Below are 22555 nucleotides of genomic sequence, written 5' to 3'. Positions count from 1 at the left end.
CTTCCTAAAAGTGCTATTGCAGACCTTGTGGAATAGCAGAATACATTAATAACAGCAATTAATAGCACCAAGTACAATTTATATCTGACTTTTATGTTCTCCAACAATAAGACAGTAGCCAGAAGACAGTAAGAGCAGCCTAAATACAAATGTTAGAATTCTATAGATGTATGACATTTGCAAAGGCTTTTACTCTTACGATGTTTCTAAGGTATGATAATGGTAACTCATGATTGCATAATACGCTGCAAGAGATGTTTTCCTGGCCTCAGGTAATATATTAACCTGCATGCAGGAAAAGAAACATTAAAAGGAAGAAGTAATTTCTAACTAAATACCTCCCTAAGGGAGCAGTTTCTTCTTTCATCTGCTGATAAAGAGTGGCCATGAATTAGAGCATAAATTCATCAACATTATCCTAAAATTGGTGTAAGCTGAGACTGAGAAATTCTGCGCACAGACACAAGATCCTAAACTTCATTGAAAAAAAATTGGTTGCTGTGTATTATTTTGTGGGGGAGGGAAGTTCTTAAGGCTTTTTTTTGGTTTTCTTTTAAGTGATCTTGATGAGACTGCACTATCATGGAACATGGATATTTTGGCAGAGTACAAACTAGAAAGGAACCTCAAGTGTTCTTACCAGGACATCAGAGTTCCTTAGAAATTACGTATTTTTTTCCTTCTCATGGTTCCTAGGTAAAAACTAAACAGTGCCAGGCTGTGACTCCTTGTTTATATTAGTCAAATTTTTTGGAGCCATGTTCAACAATTCTACTTTTGATGAATCAATGGCAACAAATAATCAAATGGGTTTCTGCATCCATATGGCAAGACAGGATGCCACAGTGAATCGCTACAGCTGCAAGTACTGTATCTTAGCATTATACACAGAGAAATCAGTTCGAGTAGCATAAAGGAGATGAGCTACTGACTTTAGAAACGCTTGTGCTTTGCTATTTGCCCAGAAAATTAGAGATTCTAATACCACAGACCTGTCCACTGAAAACGCCTTGTCGCCTGGCAAGAGAAAGACTGGCAGAAAATGGACTGTCCAAGAGGCCGACATTTGACAAGGTAGTCTGAGCTCATCCAGTTACACTGCAGATACACCGTAAGAACCTTAACATCATCTCAAAGCACTCAAAATCAAGTGAAAAGGTCAGAAGAATGCTGGCCCATTGGCTCCCCCCCCAAAAAAAAAAAACTAAGCAGAAATGAGCTTACAGGGTTCTCTGACTCATTGTCAAGCTGAAGAAGTTGAGCATGAGTCCAACTGAAGGCAGCCATATCAGAATGCATTTGCTGCTACTCTTCTAAAAGCAGAACAGCTTTTACGTTTTTCTGCTTAGCTTGGAGCAGCTAGTCTCCATCATAGGAAGCCTCCTGCTGGTGTATTAGCTTCCAGAAGAACACTTCTGGGAGCAGGGAGGGGGGAACCTAAATCACAACTGCAAGAAGGGATTATGTGCAGGGGCTGTGCAGTTAGGACAGCTCTGAATTCTTAACTGCATTTAAATGAACATCAGATGGATCATAAATCATTCTCCAGGTTAACTCAGATTAGATCTGCTTCCTTGCTAGCTTCTCCTTTCCCTGAAGAGAGAGACAGATAAAGCCTACTGCTTCCACTTGTCCCTCTTCCAGGAAGCAGAAAGAAGAGAAAAGAGAAGAGAGAAAGATAGACACCTGGACAGCAGCTTCACTAGCCGGAATCCCATGGCAATCAACTGATCTTAACTACTCCTTCTGCACAGCAGCTGGCCATAATATCATACCTCACACACACACAGTACGCATACACATATGAAGATTCAGCTCAAGGTAACTTAACTGCAGAGCCTAACTAGACCTTTCACAATACCTGGTTAGTTGTGGCCATATTTTACACCACCAGGCATTTGTTACTGACTTTTATTTTAGCTTCTTCATCTACTGTTCTCATACCTTTGTGTATCGAAATGAGTAATTCACCTTTGTTAACAACTGTCAAAAAGAAATAAAAACTGTGAAAGGGGTTAAAAAAGATGCACACAATCCATTTTGTTCATCTCTTAGATTTTTTAAAATGATTGAAGTACACAGAAGACATCAAGAATATCTATGTGAATTAAGTGATTAAGGGGCAAAATCTGTGTATAAATCAAGACAAAAATATCACTAAAGCAATTTAATGTCTGTGGCTGTACTTCATCTGTCTGTGAAAAAGTCATAAATACATTTCTCCTTTTCTGTGCTCTGTACAATTTACTCAGTACAGAGATCTTAAATGTCCATTTACATAAGCATTTGAGCTTGTGCAGGGAGGACAAGGGGTAAACCTTTCTCCCAAGAGCTGACAGAACAATGAATCAAAGAACTGGTAATGTTTTGGAAACTTTAACTTATAGGTCAAAACACTGACCATGTTATTTAATTTTTGAAGATGCGTAAGTAACAGTGGTAAGTCTGCATCTTTTATTCACTTAAGTAAACAATTCTAAAAAGGGGAAGACCACAAAACCTTTTACTGAAAACACACACACCTCTGAATAGCCCTATTATGGCCATCTCAACTGTGAGTGTTGGGGGAATGCAAATATCAGATGCTAAACATGCTTACGGGGTGCAGGGATGAAACAGAGGAAGGAGACCACTCATATCAAGCAAAAATTAGAATTAAAAACAGAATCAAGCACTGTCCTTAATCATTAGATGCTTACTGACACCAAAATGTGCTTGAATCTATAGCTACAATTTATCAGTTGGGAAAAAAAAAGGCTACTTTGGTGACACATGACATCTTAATAGTCACTTTATACATGAACATATGGCACAAGAGCTTCTCTACTACTGACTTTGACAGCTGCACAGAATTTCCTTCATTTGTACAGCCATCAACCAACATGAAAAAGCTCTCATGACTGAGCCTAAGAAGGCATTTACATATACTGTTACGTATACTGTTAATATATGTAACAGTACCATCCAGTAACTTAGAGATTCCTAATTCTGTTTTTCAGGGATAAGCAATGGAAGAAAATGTTTGTCATTCTTTAAATTATTAACTACACTTTAAGTAATAAACACTACAATAAATATAGTCATTAAATATTAATGTTTCACTGACTTGCTTTAAGCGCTTCCGCCACTCTAATTACAATAGCCTTACAACTTATTGTAAAAAGATATACATACTGTTTTCATAGACTGCATGCTCTGACAAGGAAGTTAAAATATTTTTGTAAGTTGACTTAACTACTCCCATTATTAAAGCATGTATTCCAATTAAATTAGAATCTGAAAAGTTGAAAAAGTTTTTTGTTCACCTTGCTGTCCTTTTATTTGTCCATAACTTGAAAATTCTTCACTTCTGTTTCTTCAACTCCTCTATAAATTGACACAATTTTTAAGGGGGTTTTATCATACAAGGAAACCTAAGTAGCCTAGCCTCACAATAAAATTAATAGATACTGCTTCATACTGTACCTTTACTGCTTTCCCTCAGTGCACATGAAACAGCAAAGTAGGCACACTTTGAAGTCATATCTCAGAATAAAAACTACCTTTACAATGCCCTCTTTCCAGGGTCAGAATCTGTCCTCAAAAATTAGGTATCAAACTATCCTGTGAATTTGAAAACCTTAAGAAAAAGACCACTAAAGAATAGAAGAAATTTGAAAAGACAATAAACAAGTCACATTTAAGAAGATTTTAAAAAACAGATATCCTGTATTTATCCTAACTTTGAAAAAAAGAAAAAAAGAAGGGGGAGGGGAGAGGGGAGAGGGGAGAGGGGAGAGGGGAGAGGGGAGAGGGGAGAGGGGAGAGGGGAGAGGGGAGAGGGGAGAGGGGAGAGGGGAGAGGGGAGAGGGGAGAGGGGAGAGGGGAGAGGGGAGAGGGGGGCATTTTTACTTTGTTGAAATAATAATAAACAAACTATGTGACTCTGGATGATATAATCTAACATTGTAGCTCTTGTTCTAACCTGCTCTGTTTAGCACTGCATTAAAATCAGAATACGAAAATAAAAGAGACAGTCATGCTTTAACGACAAGTACCTCTGAACAGCATGTTTCATATTCCTATTTTTTTCCTGAATAAAGATAAAATGATTCAGGCAAATACCTAAAAGAAATGTAATTTAATTACATCTGAATGATCTTTAAGTAAAACCTTGACACTTACAGGGATTGATTTAGGCTAGCATCAGGAAGCTTTTAAGGCTAAGAATTGGTTAAAGCTAGCTGGAACAAGTGTGTGTGATTTCAGAGATAAGATCATTGCGAAACATGTATACATTTTTTGTTAAAGTATTTGTTAAAATGACAGCAAGGTCCAAATCAAAATACAGAAACCTATACTACCTAAATAAAGGCAAATGTAAGCTTAGGAAGAGTATCTTTGTCAGCCGAGTGGCAGGTTGAGCATGGTTTGGGGAACTGCGTGTCCAAGAACATGTGGGGCATCAGAGGAGCACAAAAGCAGGAAAAGGTGCAGCATGGTGCAACCCCCCTAGCCAGGGGGTGATCAGGAGCATGGACTGCTTAGGAGCTTCTGGTGATTTCTACCAGTTGCCATGAGTCACAACCCAAGGTGAGAGCACCCCATTTCCCTTTTCCAACACCGGTAGTTTGAACAATTTTAGAGCCTGAAACTTATTTTCAGACTGTAATGGAGTCACACCTCACTACAGGTAAGCCATTGTGATTACTTTTCTTCAGAGGAAAACCAGCATTTCACAGATCTAGTCATCTATATGGTAAACTGCTCATCACTATCTTCATTTTCATGGATGAGCCAAGCCTTCAGATTCCTGACATCTAGTCTAGACATCTCAACAGTTTCAGAAACTCCTGTTATTCAATATATATGCACTCAGTGTTATTCTGTTTGGATATCCAAGTGAAACTGGTAGATTTGCAGAAGCAAGGGCATGACTAAACCTATATGAATTTGGCTTAAGGTAGGAGGCCAGAAAATCCCCTTGACAATTTGCTCTACTTCTTGCAACAGATTTCATATTGCAATATTGTATTAAGACACAATATCATTTTTAGGGATGAAGAAATGCATGTTCAAAATTAATCACATTAATGGTGAGATTCAGTGCATGAATTATTTGACCAGCATGATTTCAGTTCTCATTAGAGTACTTCATAGAAATTATATTACTTTAGCATAAATACTTGCATGAGCTGTTGCAACCCTCTCCTAATTCTAGATGATGAAAGAACCATGCTTATAGTTCTGTTGTTTGCTTGTTTCCTAAACTGCATATTCCCTTATATCATAACTGGAGTGCCCATTTAGTCTTTAAATTACATATTATTTTAACACTTACTGAGCTATATTTTCATGAATCACCAAATCTTAGCTTGCTAAAAATTGCCTGACTCTCAATGTGTATGAATAAAAATAATTTAAAAAACCTTACTAAATGGAACAAACACTGAAATACCAAAGCCACATTTTTTGGCTACAATTCCAAAAGGGTTTAGAACATTGATAGTCATCAAAAACTAATTAATAAACCAAAACTCATCATTGCTAACTTTTTAGACACTCAAAAACCATCTGATACCCCAGCAGGTATTGCCCTCTAAATACTGCTATTACCGCTAATTTGAAAGCACTCGCTATTTGTATCTTTCCATCTTAATCCATAGAGAGTAGGCAAATGAGCTGAAAGCACTGCAGTGGCCTTGTTTTATAAATACCTACTGCAAATAACCAATGTATCAATAAATTTCCACCTTCATACATCTCATATCAAACAGTAGGTCCAGTTAAATGCCCTTCGGGCTCTTCAATCTTGTTTCTAGGTAACTCTTCAAAAAACATTACTGAAATGTGAATGTAATGTCAATGAGCGAAAATTAATGCAATACAGCTATATGAGTCAGAAGCAAATTCATAGTTTCTAGAGGTTTATGAGAGCCCTACAGAAGTTTGCCTATATATCTCTGAATGTACACAGTAATACATATCTATTTTGAGATAAACATACTTATTCCATTTCCTTATTGCTCCAAGAACTATTTGTAATTGAAGGAATTTATTCATGAAGCGTTTATAACCCTCAAGCAGTCATGATCCTCAAACTTTATGCATATGGCCAGTTCTTACATGAATTTACTTGAAGCATAATTATTACATCCCTTTACAGCACAACTACTAAATGAGAGTTGATTCAATCACTTTGTACAGACTCTTCTTCATATTTACCACACCACCATGGTTTGCCTTATAAAACAATTAACATGTGATTAACTCCAGTTCTGACATACCTATGAGACTGAAAGAAGGTCACATAAACACATACTAGCAAACTCAGGAAAAAAAATGTATTTTAAGAGTACTTCTAAGCAAAAGCAGCAGCAGATTTAACATAGTCTTCTATCTTCCTCCATGTATCTGAAATACTGTAAGGGATTTGATCTCACATTTACCATCATAAATACATACCAAGCTCACTGCTTTTTACAGAATTACTAACATGGCTGACCCCCAAACCACTCCAATTCAGAAATTTTATCAAATGAATGCTAATTTTGCCATCATTTCTCTTAATATAAATAGCTTTATATGGCACAAAGTCTTGCTCTTTCAAAATGGTCAGTGTCACTGGTACGAACCCAGCAGCTGCCACGGCAGAAGGAGGCAAGAGGAACAGCAGGCAGAAGGCCCCACTCCCTGTCCTGTGCCTGCTCAGGCAGCGACACCAGCAGAGCCAGGAGAGCCCAGGTGCTTCTTCCCCTTTGCTCCAGGAAAAAAATGGGCAGCCATTGCTCCAGCTGCACACCTGACAAATAAGGGCAGTCTCCCAGAAATGAAAATGAGGACAATAAAAATAAAATAAAATAAAAAACCCTCCAGGCGTAAAAAAGGGATCTATATCCAAAATTTTCTGCTTGCTGCCTCTACTTTCCTTGTTTTAGGCCTAATCTAGCCACACACCTACGAGAGGTGACCCTCTGGAAGACTTGGCTATAGAAAAACTGATTATCTACAGTTTAAATGGGTTTATGAAGCAGATAAAGAGACTCCTTTTATCCAAACCGTGTCCCTTCTAAGCACATGCTACAGTGGAAATGAAGATGTTAAAGTAAGAGAACTGTAGGGTCTGTAAATGCAAAGAGATAAGCAGACTTTTTTCTGCTACGAATAGAAACAATTCTGCTCAAACTGAACCGTGGACACATACATTTCTTTCATGCATCTGGGCGCACATGAGAATCAGTGTTGGACAGTTTGGTGTGGACACTTAATTCTTGCCGATTTCAATGGGAGACAGGGGATCAAAGTGCTTCTGAAAAGGGTATTAAATGTCTATTTATACCTTTATGTGATTTAATACTTGTAAAGTCGAGTTACCATACCTCACAAAGTTGAAACATTAATGTTAAATTTGATTGCTGAGAATCACTACCCTTACTATTTTTAGTATGTAGTGTATTTTAGGAGTTCAAAAAAATAAACTCAGAGCCACTTTTAAAATGTCTCCTTGTTCAATCATACCTAGTTTCAATCATACTGAAAAATAAAGGGCATATATGATATAATATAAATATGTAGCGTAACTCCCAGAAAACCGTGTTCTACTCAACCTGTAGCTTCAGATTTTATTTGATTTCTTCCAAGGAATATTTCTAAACCTGGCAGATTTCCCAGGATCACGTATTTCAGAAAAGGATTTAAGTTCAGCTCTTAATTCTGGATTGAATAAATCCACTTCTGTCTCAAGAGAAACTCACAAGGCAGCTGAAACAGTCCACCGCTTTCTCCCAGTACTGAAGTTAATTGATATATAGAGATTCCTGTAACCCAGAATAAAGAATTTACCTAATACTAAAGATTCTGCATTTAATCCTACTCATTTTTGGACTACATTATAATATCCTTTTCCTACTCATCAAAATCTTTGTCAGAAGATCATTGTTTAGCAACTTGTCTTTTAAATATATTAAAAGGTGAAACAATGAAAAGAACTTTTTATATTAGCAGTAGCTTTCAGAACATACATTCAGTATCTACTCTTTTTTAATGTAATGAAAAGTACTGAAGGCTCATCATCACAGACAAAATTACCTAGATTATACACACAGCAAATGTATCACTTTGGTTCCGTGAGAAAGGTAGGGTTGCAAAGTTCAGCTGACTAAAATCAAAGAAAACCAAGAGAGAAAGAGTGAATGTATAGTTTTAGTTATGCCTTTTTCACTATACTTTTCACTTTTGGATCTAACACAAAATATCACTCCTTTCACAAATTTATAAAATTCAAATTAATGTATGTATAAGGCTCACACAGGCAGAAAGTTACAGACATAATTCTGATAGTTTACACTTCGGTATCAATAATCCTAGATCATACAAAATTCTTGACAATTAATGTATAGAATAATTACAAGATTGTCAAAAATGTAAATACAGAATTCAACTGCCCATTAAAGATGAAACAAAAAAATGTTATCACTAGCAACTGTTTTCTCCTATTTTACCCTTACAAAACCACCTTCTTGGAAACAGACAAATTAACTTTGAAGACGACCTAAGATAATGATTTTGTTAAAATGGACAGATATGGATTCCAAAACTCTAAAGCCATAAACAGAACTTGTGTGCCCAATAATTACGTCCATTTCAAATCAAATAGCCATCTAACACTTTCTTGAAAAATCAGACAAGTGGAGTACTATGAAGAATCCTAAATGTCACTCTGTCTACAATTACAAGGGTGAAAATCTGGCCTTACTGAAGTCAGCAAGAAAACTCTGGCTTCAAAGAGGGCATGATTTTACCCCAAATACAACAAATCTGGAAGGGCACTTTGGGGGTTAATTAAACTGTAATTATACCTCTATCTAATAAAGACAAGCAACACATTTAACATTACTGGAGAGCCTCAATCAAAGACATAAAAAAGAAAAGATTACTATTTGCAACCATTATTACTATTTTGACTACGACCCCTTAAAAATCCTTCCCTTGTATCACAGGCAGCAATGAAACAAACATTAGTATCTTGAAAACAAATGTTCTCCCAGTTCATCACCAGTGAGAAACTCTGGCTTTACTTAGCCTCCAATAGCTTCTAGCTACAAAGGAGACTTGCACCATTTTGCAGTAGAGTACTACTTACAATAAAATTCTTTTAGTATATTCTTGTACAGATATGGTGTTTTAAAATGAGGCGAGACCATTTTCTTTCCACTTTTACAGAAACCAGGCATTTACAGATCAGAAGATTCATGTTCTGACCATTCTTCATTTACTAGTTTTTCATCCAGTTCTGTGAAAAGCTCCATTATGAGTCTGAGTTAATCAAACACTCTCATCCATGCAAATAATTCTAAATAATTCTGAAAGAAACCAGAAGAAAGATAATACAGCTTTAGTCACATAAAATACACTAAGACTTTATCTGATAAATTAACACTTCTGGGCATTCAATCTATCTCCAGAATATTCATCATCATATTAGCCCCAGATACCACCAAAACAGGTATCCTTAGCAGTAAGTCACCATCATGGTTGCCATTATTGATCTTTAGAGTCAGTAACTGAATCCATCTATGGGATTCTGTACTATCTATCTTGATTTTACACTGCCTCATCCTCCTGCCTAAACCCAGTAAACGTTCATGTGTAGGTTTATATCATTTTATTTTATTTGAGGGGCCCAGCGAAACTTCGCAGCTTTTGCTTGTTCTTAAAATGCATCCAAGACTCTGCTATTGCATCCTGAGAATTCCATCCCGCTTCAGACTTTGTCTCCAGTTATCTTGGCTACGAAGAATAGCAGATTTAATAACTTTTACGCAGCAGGATATCAGAAATACCAGCATTAGAAATATTTAAATTAGACATCTGATATGCAATTCTTCACCTCCCATCAAATGTCTTCAGAGCTTTTGTTGCCCACTTCAGCAAACAGGGTTATTCTAGTCACATTTTTAAGGTGCTTTCTTTGATGTGCAAATAAATGAAAAACTTCAGATAAGAAAATTCAATATATTTTGCGTTCTTCACGTCAGCAAATGAAATAGATGAAGCAAGGTTACTTTGTATTGACAGCAGAAAATGTCACAAGGCATATTTAAAATTAAATGTAGTAATTGCAGAAAAATGTGTTTTAATATGCTATTATAATAACAACAGGAGACTAGAGATGAAAGGGCAGAAATAAATTTCAAACATCTCTCCTAGGTATAACTGAATATAGCGCACCAAAGCCATGTACTTTTTATAGTCAGAGGCCCACTAGACATATTTAAAATAAAGTCATCTGATGTTTTTCATGAAGCCTTAGGTACCATAAATACTGAGGTAATTTTGTCTACTTGCAATGTCTAAGATAATTTTGTCTACCTCCAATGATTGATTAGTTTTTGTTCTCAGATGTCTGTCAGGTGATGCTTGCACTTTAAGCAGCCTGAAGTAGGCTAAAAGTTAAAAAGTGCAGTTGGCCTACAAAAGTTTATTTGCTAACAGTTCAGCTGTTCAGTTTGGCTATGTTTAAGTTACAGAAACTACGCCCAGGTGTTCTTGGCTCCTGAAAAGGTCACAAAACTACTAAAGAGGTGGATGAAAGCTGTGCCAAAAATGGATGGGCAAAACCATATATGGAGTCAAAATAGTTTTCATGGAACGAGGTTACAGCTTGTTACTGGACACTGCTTTCCTGACAGGTAATTGGCAATTATTTTAAACTGGTTTGTGAAATGAATGGTTTAAGAGAAATAATCTCACCACCACAGCTAACATCTTTTCCTACAACTTGTTAAGGATGTCAGCTTTAGCAAAGCTTGGAACCTTTTTTACTCCAGACAAGACTATGTCCAGTCTCCATGAAGCCATCCAAAACCTGAGCGGAACTGGTTATGTTGACCTGGTGTTTCTCCAATCCACTCTTTCAAGAGTGTCAGCATTCTTCACCACTTTTTTTCTGGAATTTTTCTTTGCCTATTTTTCTCTTCCATTTCACAAATGGACCAAGACAATTCTACTCTTGCAGAAGTGCCAAGAGACTATATGACTGACAAGCCAATTAACATAGAAACACGGGTAAAATCTGCCAGTTGCTGAAATGGCTAATAGGCTTTTGCAAGGTGCTTTGTAAGGTGCTTTGTAGTTTTTAAGCTAAGTAGGAAGCAAAAACAACCACAACAGAATTTTTTAAGCTGTTTCCTTACCATTTGCAATTTGTTTTATCCACTGTTTGGATTTTCAAGACTACATGGCTACACTTACTAACTTCAGGGTATTTTTCTTTTTCCCCACAGAAAGACCACTAATTCCATCTCAACAGACCATGCATGCAGTAAACCTGTTCTCTGACATTTCCAGCAGTCTTGAGGGACATTTAAGCTTAGGCAAAGAACCTCGAGCCAGATCTCTGACGTTCTCAATCAATACTCAGTCACTAATCAGTAGAAGAATAGTAGCTCTGGGGCAGTGTTTTGCAAGAAAGGATTTTACCTCCTTGCTTTCTGAAGACACACCTTAAGTGTTTAATTCCAGGAGACTGTTCAGCAGCCTGACTCCTGAGCAAAAGAAAAAGCCTCTCAGCCTAAAATACCTACCTTCTGGAAAAGAGCAGGATCTAAAATGCATCCCTATCCAGTGCTTCCTTTTATGCAATCCCCAATTCAGGGATTTTAGAGACCCACTCTTAAGAACTACAAATCCCCCTTGCATAGAACTGGGCGTCTTAATGACCAACTTGTATTTTGCAAATGAATTTAGGCAGCAAGGCATCTCGAAGTCACATGTCATAACACAGCTATCCTCTTTCATTTCTGGTCTTCTGAAGCCTTACTTTTCTCATTTAAGAAAAAGCACTCTGCAGGCAGTGCTAGTACTCAGGATGGGAATCCTACATCCACCCAACAGCAGCATCCCACAGTTATTTGAAATTCAGACTGTGATACATTGTTTACTTTCTTAAGCACCTAAAATTCACCATTTTTGTTTCATAACTTGAAGGTAAGTTAGAATACTAATGTACTAATGATTTATTAGTACAATCTCAATGCTCATAGGTTAAACATTCATGGCTTCATTTTGAATTTGCTTCCATTTTTCAGGAAGAAATTGGTCACTGGCTAGATGCTTTCACGTAACAAAGGCTGACACAGCATTACTTAACAGTATATTTTGTATATTTTTAAGTTACGTATCTACTAAAATGCTAATAATCTATAGCCGGAGTAACCATATAGCACAAGGCTAAAATTAGACTACAAAAACATCTGAGACTTCTTCTACCTACTTACAGAACACCAGGTGCTCAATACGCCATTTTTAATTTTGTATCATCTATGACAAAATACTGTAAACACTTTGTACTGTCAGAGAAATATCATTTGATACACTATACTCATGCAATAATGATGTTCAAATCACTGGACAGATTTACAGGCCACAATTTGAAAGCCTGGCTCCTCTTAAAAAGATGCATATTTACTTAGATATGTGACATTTATTTTTATATTACACCACATACACACAAATAAAAAGTGTTACCAACCTGCAGTCATTTCTAGTAATTCAGTCTGTGGGTTGCCTTACAAGCACATACTACTTTGCTGAACTGAATGTGACAATATTTTATGCTATCTAGTAAGCTGTCAAATCTCAGAGCTAAGCTGCAACAACTTTACTACAAGCCTTTGCTTTGTGATGATGCTGCATTGTGGATCTGTCTTAGCTCCTCAGGCTCAGGACACATTGTCTACAGTCTCTGGACAAAATGGGGAACTGCAATTTTGAGTTTCCAGTGACTACTAGGTCTTCAATTCCATACACCACTACACCCTTCAGTTTGCTCATGTTTTTATACATCATAACACTGCTTATTTACAGCTAACTTTCTGAAGTTCTGTTAGAAAATAAAATAAAACAAGTAACAAACCTCAAAATCAGTTGTTCCAAAAGAATCAACACCTTTCCCTTGCACCATGCAACTGTTTCTTTCCATGGCACGTAAAAGTAAATATAGGGCTGAACACCAGTTCAATAATTATACAATCTATTTTCAATTTGCCCAATGTTTCTGATTAAGATAAAGACTTTCTCCACATATCCTCTTAACTATCTTCAGTTCAATTTCACAAAACCTGCAGAGCTATTGAAGCATGCTCCAAAAGTAGGAAAAATCTAGAATGAATATCCAAAAGGAAGGAGAAATCCATGTACCAATAGCTGCTGTGTTTTGTTGCGCTCTACATGTGACAAGTTATGAAAACTACTGATGAATTAATCAGCATATTTCCCATATTTTAATAACCATAAATGTAAACTCACTGTCAACACTCTATACTTCAAAGAGTGGAACTGATAATATTTCAGGACTTACTTAAGTGAAAGATTCTGAGTGACAAGCTCAAAGCTTACAGGCATGGCTGCTACTCCTGTTAATTTTCAGCTACAGAAATGGAGAACTGGATGTTCTGATGGGTGCTTGAATTGCTATTTGATCCCGAATCCAGGCACCAAAGGCTTGATTCAGCACCTAAACGCAGATATCTAATACCATTTAAGATACCATAACATACCTTACCTTGCCCCAGCTGCTGTTCCAAAAGATCGCTGCATCCAGTTTGGATGTCTTAACCTACAGCACTGGCAAATGCACTGGTCACAATACTTGGGCAACAGAATCAAGTCTCAAAAGTCAACATGAAAATGCCAATGTTAAGAAATTAACCTCTTTTGTGGTTCCAAGGCAGGCAGAAAAGTAGAGAGATGGAGTATTTAGTGGCCACAGGATCCTCACACAGCCCACCCCTGGCAAATGGCCTGGAGAACAACAGCTGCTAAGCTAGAAATAGGACTGTCAACAGCAGAGGTGAATCAAACACCCAAACTTGTCTGGGAGGGCATCTGCTCAAAACCAGTTATGTTGAAGAAGACGACAACCATCAACCTGACAAAATATTAACTGAGGAATTACAAAGAGACTCTTGAAACAAAGCAGGAGTTAGCCTGAAAAAACTTATAAAAGAAGTAGGCAAATGTATAATGTGGGAAGGAAGAGATCTTAGAGCAGAAAGAGCAAGAAGTCAAGCCCTGGTCTGATGCTGTCAGAAGTCAAACACACAGGCACTGACAACTTTAGGAACCTCTGCCTTGGCCAAACTTGGACGCCTCCCTGTTGGACACCAAACACAATGAGTAGCCTCTGTACTCCAGCACAGAGACCAACCATTGGGGTGCAACAAGCAGGGCCCCACAGCTGGGGTGGGCAGGCCACCCCCCAGGGAGCTGCCCCACCAGTCCAGGCATTTGCAGGTGCAGGCAGCAGTACAAGCACCCACAACTCCAGCAGGCACGTGCAACTGGGGGAACCCACAGGCCCAGAAAGGGTCTGTGTGTCTGTAAGCCACACTGCCCAGAGGTGGGGGTGCCTGTAACTGCACGGATTAGATGCAAAAGATTTACAAATTTATAAATACGTTTATTAATAATTTTTTAAGTATCTAGGACTATGGTTCAGCTGTTGTATTACTCATATTGATCCTGAATGTGTATTTCACTGATTGCCAGTTAATTATGCATCATTAATAACTCAATGAACTGCTTTGACCCTGATTTGGTTTAACTACATTAACTGAGCAGTTTTTGACTGCAACAGCTGTCAGCTCAGCAAATGCAGAAATGATACCTAGAAATCAGAATTTATGCAGGTAAACTTTAATTCCTCCTTTATTTGAAGTTTAGTTTATTCACTTGAAACTACAGCTAGAACGCGCAACTGCCACTGAAAACTTTCCTAGTTGGATTTTTAAATATCAAGAAACAAAGGATAACAATGTGGAGGATAACTTGCAGGTAAAGTAAAAAATGTAAGAAAGATTAAACAATTTTTTTGTAAATGTTTCTAGATAGTATTTACCTAAATTTTGCCACCAAGGTGGAGCAAAATTCTGAATACAAGGTGGGAGATAAAACAGGATCAGCTAAGATAGGTTAGAAATGCTGACTACACTGGAAACTAACAGATAAACTTGCCTCTGAAAGTGTTTAACGCTTTTGTACTTGGTACTTTTGTACAGCTACAGTGATGTTCTGTATAACCACTGCATATACGCAGGTCTCACAGAATCTACTACCTTAGTTTTAGTGTGATTAAACCATTGCTCCAACAAAACCTGGTGAGGTGAAAAAATGATGAAATAACTTGCACATAATGGTTATGAGAAGGGTCTACTGGATTTATTTTTCTCAAAAGGTTTCATATGAGCTTATACCTCATGCTGTGGATTTGACACAATTTCTATGTTAAATGTAACTTTGTGACATTTAGAAACAGAGCAGTGAAAGAACAGAGAAACATCAATTTCCCAGCAAACGTAAGGTCTCAGTCTGAATTCCTTCAGGCACAGAAGTAATGTTTTAAAGGACTAAAAAAGCAAAAAACAAAAAAAATCTGTCTTGCATAGTTGCATGGAATATACTGAAGATAAAAATCCTAAATATTAGTCAAGACAAATGTTTGTTCATAGAATTATTGATCTGAATTTCCTGTATTTACTCTTACTCAAAACTCTTACAGAGGCAAAAAGCTAACTGGGAAAGCTAGATTCTTTAAGTACAAAAATGTGCCTGTTGATATAAACCTGAAATTGCTTTCCAAAGTAAAGTATGTTAAAAGCTGTCCAAGAAAATCAGCAAAAATGTGACAAAGATTATATACCATCAAATGTTTCTAATGATTTCCATCTTTTGGATCAATTTGCAACAATAATTTTTTTTTCTGGTTCTCATAGCAGTCCTGGGGGTTTTCCATATGTAATAGTAGTTGCAGTTTTCAGTCACTTATTCCAAAGCTTCCACCCTAGAGAGGAAAAGCACAAATGCCAGAGACATTCTAGTTCTCTTTAGACTATTTTTTGCTTTTGCAAGGTCATCAGGCACACTTAAAGCTGTTAAGGAAAGGAATACAGTAGTAATCCAGTTTCCAGATGGTCAAATAATAGTTACTTGAACTTTCAGCTTCTTACAACTATTTATCTAACACCCTTAGCCGCATTCAGCTGCACTGAGATGAGCATTTCCATCATCAAAGATCTGGACCCGAAACTTGAACTTACGTTTTAGAGGGACCAATTCGTAAGGGCAACAGGCAAGCTGAAAAATGACTTTAAGGCTTTTAAGTACCTTAGAAGCTGGAAGACAGGAACCAGCTGGACCACTAGACGACAAAAACATAAGAGGGGCACTCAGGAATGGTAAGAACATCAAGAGAAGCTATGCATTGCTCTTAGCAGTGCAAGATGACGGGGAAATTCCCATGTGTTTATTGCAAGAGATAGATCAGAAGAACTACATCAGTTTATGGTGTTTATATAAGGAAGTATTAGACCAAACACATAAGCTAAATGTTAAATAGCAGCATTCACACAGGAGTTTTGAGGTAACTTGCATGTGAAGTTGCAGAACTACTGACCAGGGTGTGTAAGCTATTGTTACATACAGTTACAGTGCTAAAGAACTGCTAGCTCTCCTGTAACTCCTGTAATTCACTCCTGTACAGTAGTACCTGTACAGGTATTACTCCTGTAATACCAAAAGGGATTTACAAGGCATTCTGGGAATTACAGACTGATAAATCTGACTATCTCCAGTAAGGTGGAAGGTCTATAATAAAGACTACAATCACTGAGCCTATACAGAAAGAGTCTGTTGGGAAAGCGACAATCTGACTTTCTGTAAAGGGAAATCCTGGCCCACCAGCCTGCAAGAGCTCTTCAAGGGGGTTAATAACCTTGTGAATATCCAATAGACAGAACATATCTGGATTTTCAAAAAGTGTCTGAAAAGGCTTCACAACACAAGTTACTACAGAAACTGAGCTGCCACAGCACTGGGGCTCTTTCCATAAGCTGACAGCTGACTACAGGACACAAAGCAAAGGGAGCTCACTTTTCAGGATAGGAGTCAGCTCCTCCGGAGATGAGTGCTGCGACTAACTGGTTTTACGCAACATCTTCATCAGTGACACAGAAAAGGGAGTGCAGTGTCGGATCTCCAAGTCCACAGAAGACCTTAAGTTTTTCCAGGTAGACAAATACCATAACAAAAGTGAAGACCTCACCAAACTGAGTTTGTGGGCAGAAGATGGCAGATGGGCTTCCAGATAGATACAGTAATAAACAAAGCGAAAAATTACCTAAACCATGCCTGTGTGATGCTGAACTGTGAACAGGCAAACACCACTCTGGATCTTGGAGTCATCACTGACAGTTCTCTGACATCTTTCACTCCATGTGTGGTGCCACTCAAAAAATCCGAAGTGCTGGGCATCACCAGAAGGGATACAAAGAAAACAAGACAAGGAACACCTTCCAAAACCTCAGTGCACCCACATGTGAAATACTGCATGAAGTTCTGATCCATTTCAGGAAGGAAACTAGGTAATTGGAGAAGGGTCACTAAAATGATCAAAGGGGTGGAGCAGCTGCTTTAAGAAAAGAATCTTGAAGGGTCTGGGAACTATTAGTTTGAAGAGGAAAAGGTGGAAAGGAACATGATCCATGTTTACAAAACCATTAAAGAGGTGGAGAGCATGAAGTCAGAATTGTTACTGACCAAATCCTGCAGTCCTTCTTGGGGGCTCTTGATAGCAGATTTGAGAAGTATTGTATAGCAGGTAGTGAATTTCTAGAACTTGTTTCTGCCAGAATGTGAAGGCAGGCTCTATCAGCAGGTTCAAAAAGGGTATAGAAAAATTCAAGGACTACAGATGCAAAAAATGGATATTAAAAAGGAGTAGGCAAGGAAGAATCATCTAATATCCATAATACAATCATGGATGCTAGACTATTTGAGGGGGATGGACTGAAGAAAGCAGACAGGTTCTCAAGCTAACCCTAAAAAACTTCTTTGTTATTGTGCAAGAGAATAATGGACTAGATAGATGACTAGTCTCACCCACTAGGGCATACCTTATGTCCTCATTTGTTTGGAGCAAAACTAAAATCACCGCAGAGAAAAAACCTCTTCTCCCTTTTTATCCCAGTTACATACAGCTGCATCTATTTAGCTTAGAAGAAAAATGACAATTCAATCCCAGCTCTCTGGCATTTGATCCTTATCTGATCATGTGATTAATTTGTGTGGTGAGAAAAAAAAGCTCAAATCTTGATGCATGTTTACATTACTCTTTAGCGTTAGCAATAAATTTATAGATTATCCAATGATTTTTAGAATCTATTGCATTTTTACTTTGCCCTTCTAGAAACATTGCTTCTAGAAATGCCAGTTCTGCATATAATTAGATAGGGAAGGCTGGTCTGAAAATCAAACCCTGCATCAAAAATTAACTTGTTTAAAAAAAAAAGAAACACTCAATAAAATTACTTAAATGACTAGATAAAAGACCAAGTGGTGTGACTGCTGAAAATGACTATTCAGCAGTCAAGGACAAATAAAAAGCATTAAAAGATTTACAGGCATCTTCCCTGTTGACGTAATTTTCATCCATAATTAACAATCACATAACAGAAGTGCATTTCAGTACCATATTGAAAGTTTTGACATAAAAGTGCCACTGATATTCTAACACACCTTTTCAAAGGGTGTTTTTGTTTTGTTTTGTTTTTTAAAAACAGCTATCATACTCAGCCCTGGTCCAAAGAAAACTAGCATAACCAGAATGATGCTTTCAAGAATATTTTTGGATAAAGGAATAAGTTATCATGAAATAAACCATTAATAAGCAAAAAATTACCAAAAGTAAGTTTAATTAAGCTTAGGCTTAATTAAGGTTTAAATAGCCTACTTGCATAGTAAGAAACCTTTTTAGCCTTGAGCAACTACAAATAATCAACTAACTGTGTGTACATCTTTTCAAGTGCAGACAAGTCAAAAAAGTGAATTCTCATGCAGAACAAAAATACAAACTATATATAGAGGAAAGGAGCACAACCTTACAATATAATCTAAGTTAACTCATCCTTTTAAGCAAAAAATTATCTCTTTTTAAACAAAAAATTATCCCCTCTCACTAGGAAGCCACCTCAAAAGCTAAGAGCATTACAAACGCATTAATTTACAAGAGTGTATTGCAGAAGGTGTTTTCAAGGTCCTTGAAAGTTCATAACATTCATGATCAACTACAGAAACTCTTTATTTTCAGGTCACTGGTTTAAATCCAACCACAAAAGAAAAGACTTGAGATTATCACCATCCGACTGCTGTTCAGTCACATGCATTGTGTAAGATGGTTTGGTGATGAAGTCTAGTGAATATATACAACAAAAAATCATTACCATATTATTCCATAGACACTCTCTATATTGAAAAGTTACTGCATGCACCTATGCACACACTTAATTTTGAATAGGCCAAGTGAAAGGTATGAAGGTATATGCTTAGGGTGTACGCAAGACAGAGGACTTCGCATCCTTTCCTGAATAAAACCTGGAGAGGCATCCTATTTGTGGGCCTGCTAGGTTAGCATTGAGATATACTGAAAGGAATTTGTCTATTTTAGGTTTTTCTGCACGTCATCACCTGGTCAGCTTTCATGTTTTAGCAGCATGACATGTCCCATTTACTTGTGAAGCAAAGACTACAGCCAGCAATCACAAATGAGATGAATACAGATTTACTCTATTTAAAAGAGGAATAGAAGAAGACTGCAAAGATGGGTTCAGTAACAAAAAGGTAATGCTTTAGCAGCATCACCAAAAACTGACAGTTGATACACCCAGAGACAGAATATTCAACATCTACTGTAATAAGTCCATTGACTTGCTGCAGTTTTACAATGAATGAAAAAGAAATAGTTATCAATAAAGCTGTAGCTTTCTTATTTTATGTTTTCCAAGGACCAAAACTCAGATTAGCTGCTTTGGATAGCTCTGAGACATTGTCTTATCAAAAGCGTAAGCAAGGAACTCTTATTCCTCAGAGGGAGAAAATGCTAAAACAGCATATAAGAGAAACTAACACACTTCTGTAGAAGATTAAATGCAACACTTGATAGTCTCACTGCCTTACAAACTAAAACCCCCAACACATCACAGTCCAGCTTCTGTTATCTGTTTTTAATCACAGTTCAGTGAAAAACTCATATTTTTATCATGAGTTTTTATTTTAGTTTAAACAGGAATCTGTTATAACTATTATAACGAATACGTGATTGAACAGTAACTATTCAAACTAAATTCAGACTCATCTCTTAAGTTTTCACCTTCTGATTCTACTCCAATAGCCAATATGCTTCCCACTGTCAGACTTTTGCTCTACTCTACACAGCTTCATAAGGAAAAAAAAATAATAAAAAAGTAAATCTACCTTGCCAAGTTTTCCTTCTTCCAATTCCTCCTTTTCTAGTGAGTCTCATACAACAGGATTCCAGCAACAACTTTTTCACATCTACATTACTACTGTTGTATTATTACATATGTAAACCATTTCTGATACAGTATATGCTGCAATCAGTAAGAACAGTCCTTAGCGCTCAGTTGTCAAGCACCTAAATATGAATTTTCCTTAGTCACTTGAGTTATATGCCTAAAAGCTTGAAAATTAAGTCTTGAACCCTTGACTCATGAATATGTCACATATGAACTCACAAACTTATACATGTTCTTGCAGCAGTAAGTATGCATAAAGACTGTGTCATGCAGATGGCCAAATGGATCAGAAAAGAACATTTTCCTCTGGAGTAGCTTCTGGTAAAAGCTCCTCCGTTCAGTGTTTTCAAATAATATATTGCCAAGCTCAGAAAACTCTCTCAAAATGTATTTGATCACTGTTGATGAATTACAATCTAAAGCCAACCACCCTGAATTTTGAAGTAAAATTGTTCATAAACCCAAACCCCTATCGAGTGTTGGTATGATTAAAGTACCAGTAAGCCTTTCACATCTTTGGAATTAAGATTTTTTTCTCTCTGTAAAACTTCTCTAATGGAGGTCCACAAATTACACCTTCCTGAACATACATTATGTTAACACACACACCAGAGTGAATTCCAACTCATTTCCCCCTACAGTGTTCTTCAAGAGGAAGTCTTAAGAGCAGTATGGGGATAATTTACGAGGCAGTTTTTTATATAGTTATTCCTAATATGTAAATACTAGTACATATACAAAAGAATTACCAGCATTAGTTGCTACATGTTCTTCAAAAGAGCTAACAGTCAAAAAGGTGTATTATTTTGATAAAACAGAAGAAATTTTAATTTAAAATGAAGCACCATGTCATGCAGCATGTTATTAACTCTGTTCTAACATCCAGTCCATTTTTTCATTTTTTTCTATCAGACCGGTTGCCCACTAACATCTGTATAGAAGCACTATTAAATGAACTTCTGATCATTGGTTCATTTTTCCAGAGTGATAAACAATGAACTTACACTATATAGGCTGATAAACAATAACTAAAGAGGTCCAAAGAAACCAAATTGTGAATAGCATGGATTATTAAAGACAAATGTCATCTGGAACTCTGCCTGAAGCAGAATTCCATGATCAAATTTATCATAGTGCAATTTTTTTTTTGACAGTGCAATGATTCTCAAGCAAACTGACAAATACACTGTCCACTGCTACTTGAGACACAGTTATTTTTAGCGATCAACTTTCTACATAAAAGTAGGTCAAAACTTGACCTGTGACATTCTGCTAGGAGTTTTTTGAGCATAGATGTCTAACAGTGCCAAATTCCTCACTAAAATGAATAAATACATTGTATAATTTGAAATGTCATACTGGCTGCATTTAAGAAGGCTACACAATCCCTAATGGAAAAAGGCTGAGCTATAGTTAAAACACTATAGAATGAAAGAAAGATGAAACTTTAAGATTTCAGTCTGTTGACCACTGGGGGGGGGGGGGACACTTAAGCAAATAAAAACCTAACCATTACTTGCAGAGAGACATATAACCTCATATACTGCATACACCCTAATCTCTAAAGTATTTCTCTTTATCAGTTACTCAGAAAGTTTGATAACCTGTTTATACCAACTTCATCAGTCAGAAAAATCTCAGGTGAAAACAACACCGAATTCTTCTTTCAGATATAAACTTTTTTTTAATTTTTTACTTACAGGTAAGTAAGCATGTAGCATTATAGATAGTGTTTACAGTCCCATATATGTTCTTTGCAGATACATTTACACGACCGGTGCACTGTACACCAAATGAATGCTTTACTCAAAGTATCATTCAGTTTTTGAGAATAAAGTTAAGAACTAATCAATTTAATGTCATTTGGAGGACAAAGGAAAGCAGATACTATTTTATTTACATTTTAAATGAAAAAAAAAAACCTCTTTGCTGTCTACATATTTCAAATACCTGTTTATATGTGAAGAAGAATTTACACAGTATATCATCCTGTTCCAATTTTAATTCTATTTACTTAGAAAATGAAAAACAGCTCCTGAACGTGCAAATACTTTACTAAGAAAATAGATATATTCTTATTTTTCTGTACTGGCTAAACCACAAGCTTAGCATTCATCTTGTCTTTTGGGCGCAGTGAACTGCACTTCAGAGTAGATGTGCATATCTACAGCATCATCTGTCCCCTACTTGCCGCTACGGGAAGTGAA

The sequence above is a fragment of the Dromaius novaehollandiae genome, chromosome 1 (genome assembly GCF_036370855.1).
Source record: "Dromaius novaehollandiae isolate bDroNov1 chromosome 1, bDroNov1.hap1, whole genome shotgun sequence".
NCBI lineage: Eukaryota > Metazoa > Chordata > Aves > Casuariiformes > Dromaiidae > Dromaius > Dromaius novaehollandiae.
The sequence above is the reverse complement of the archived record's forward strand: the minus strand, read 5'-3'. Positions refer to the sequence as shown.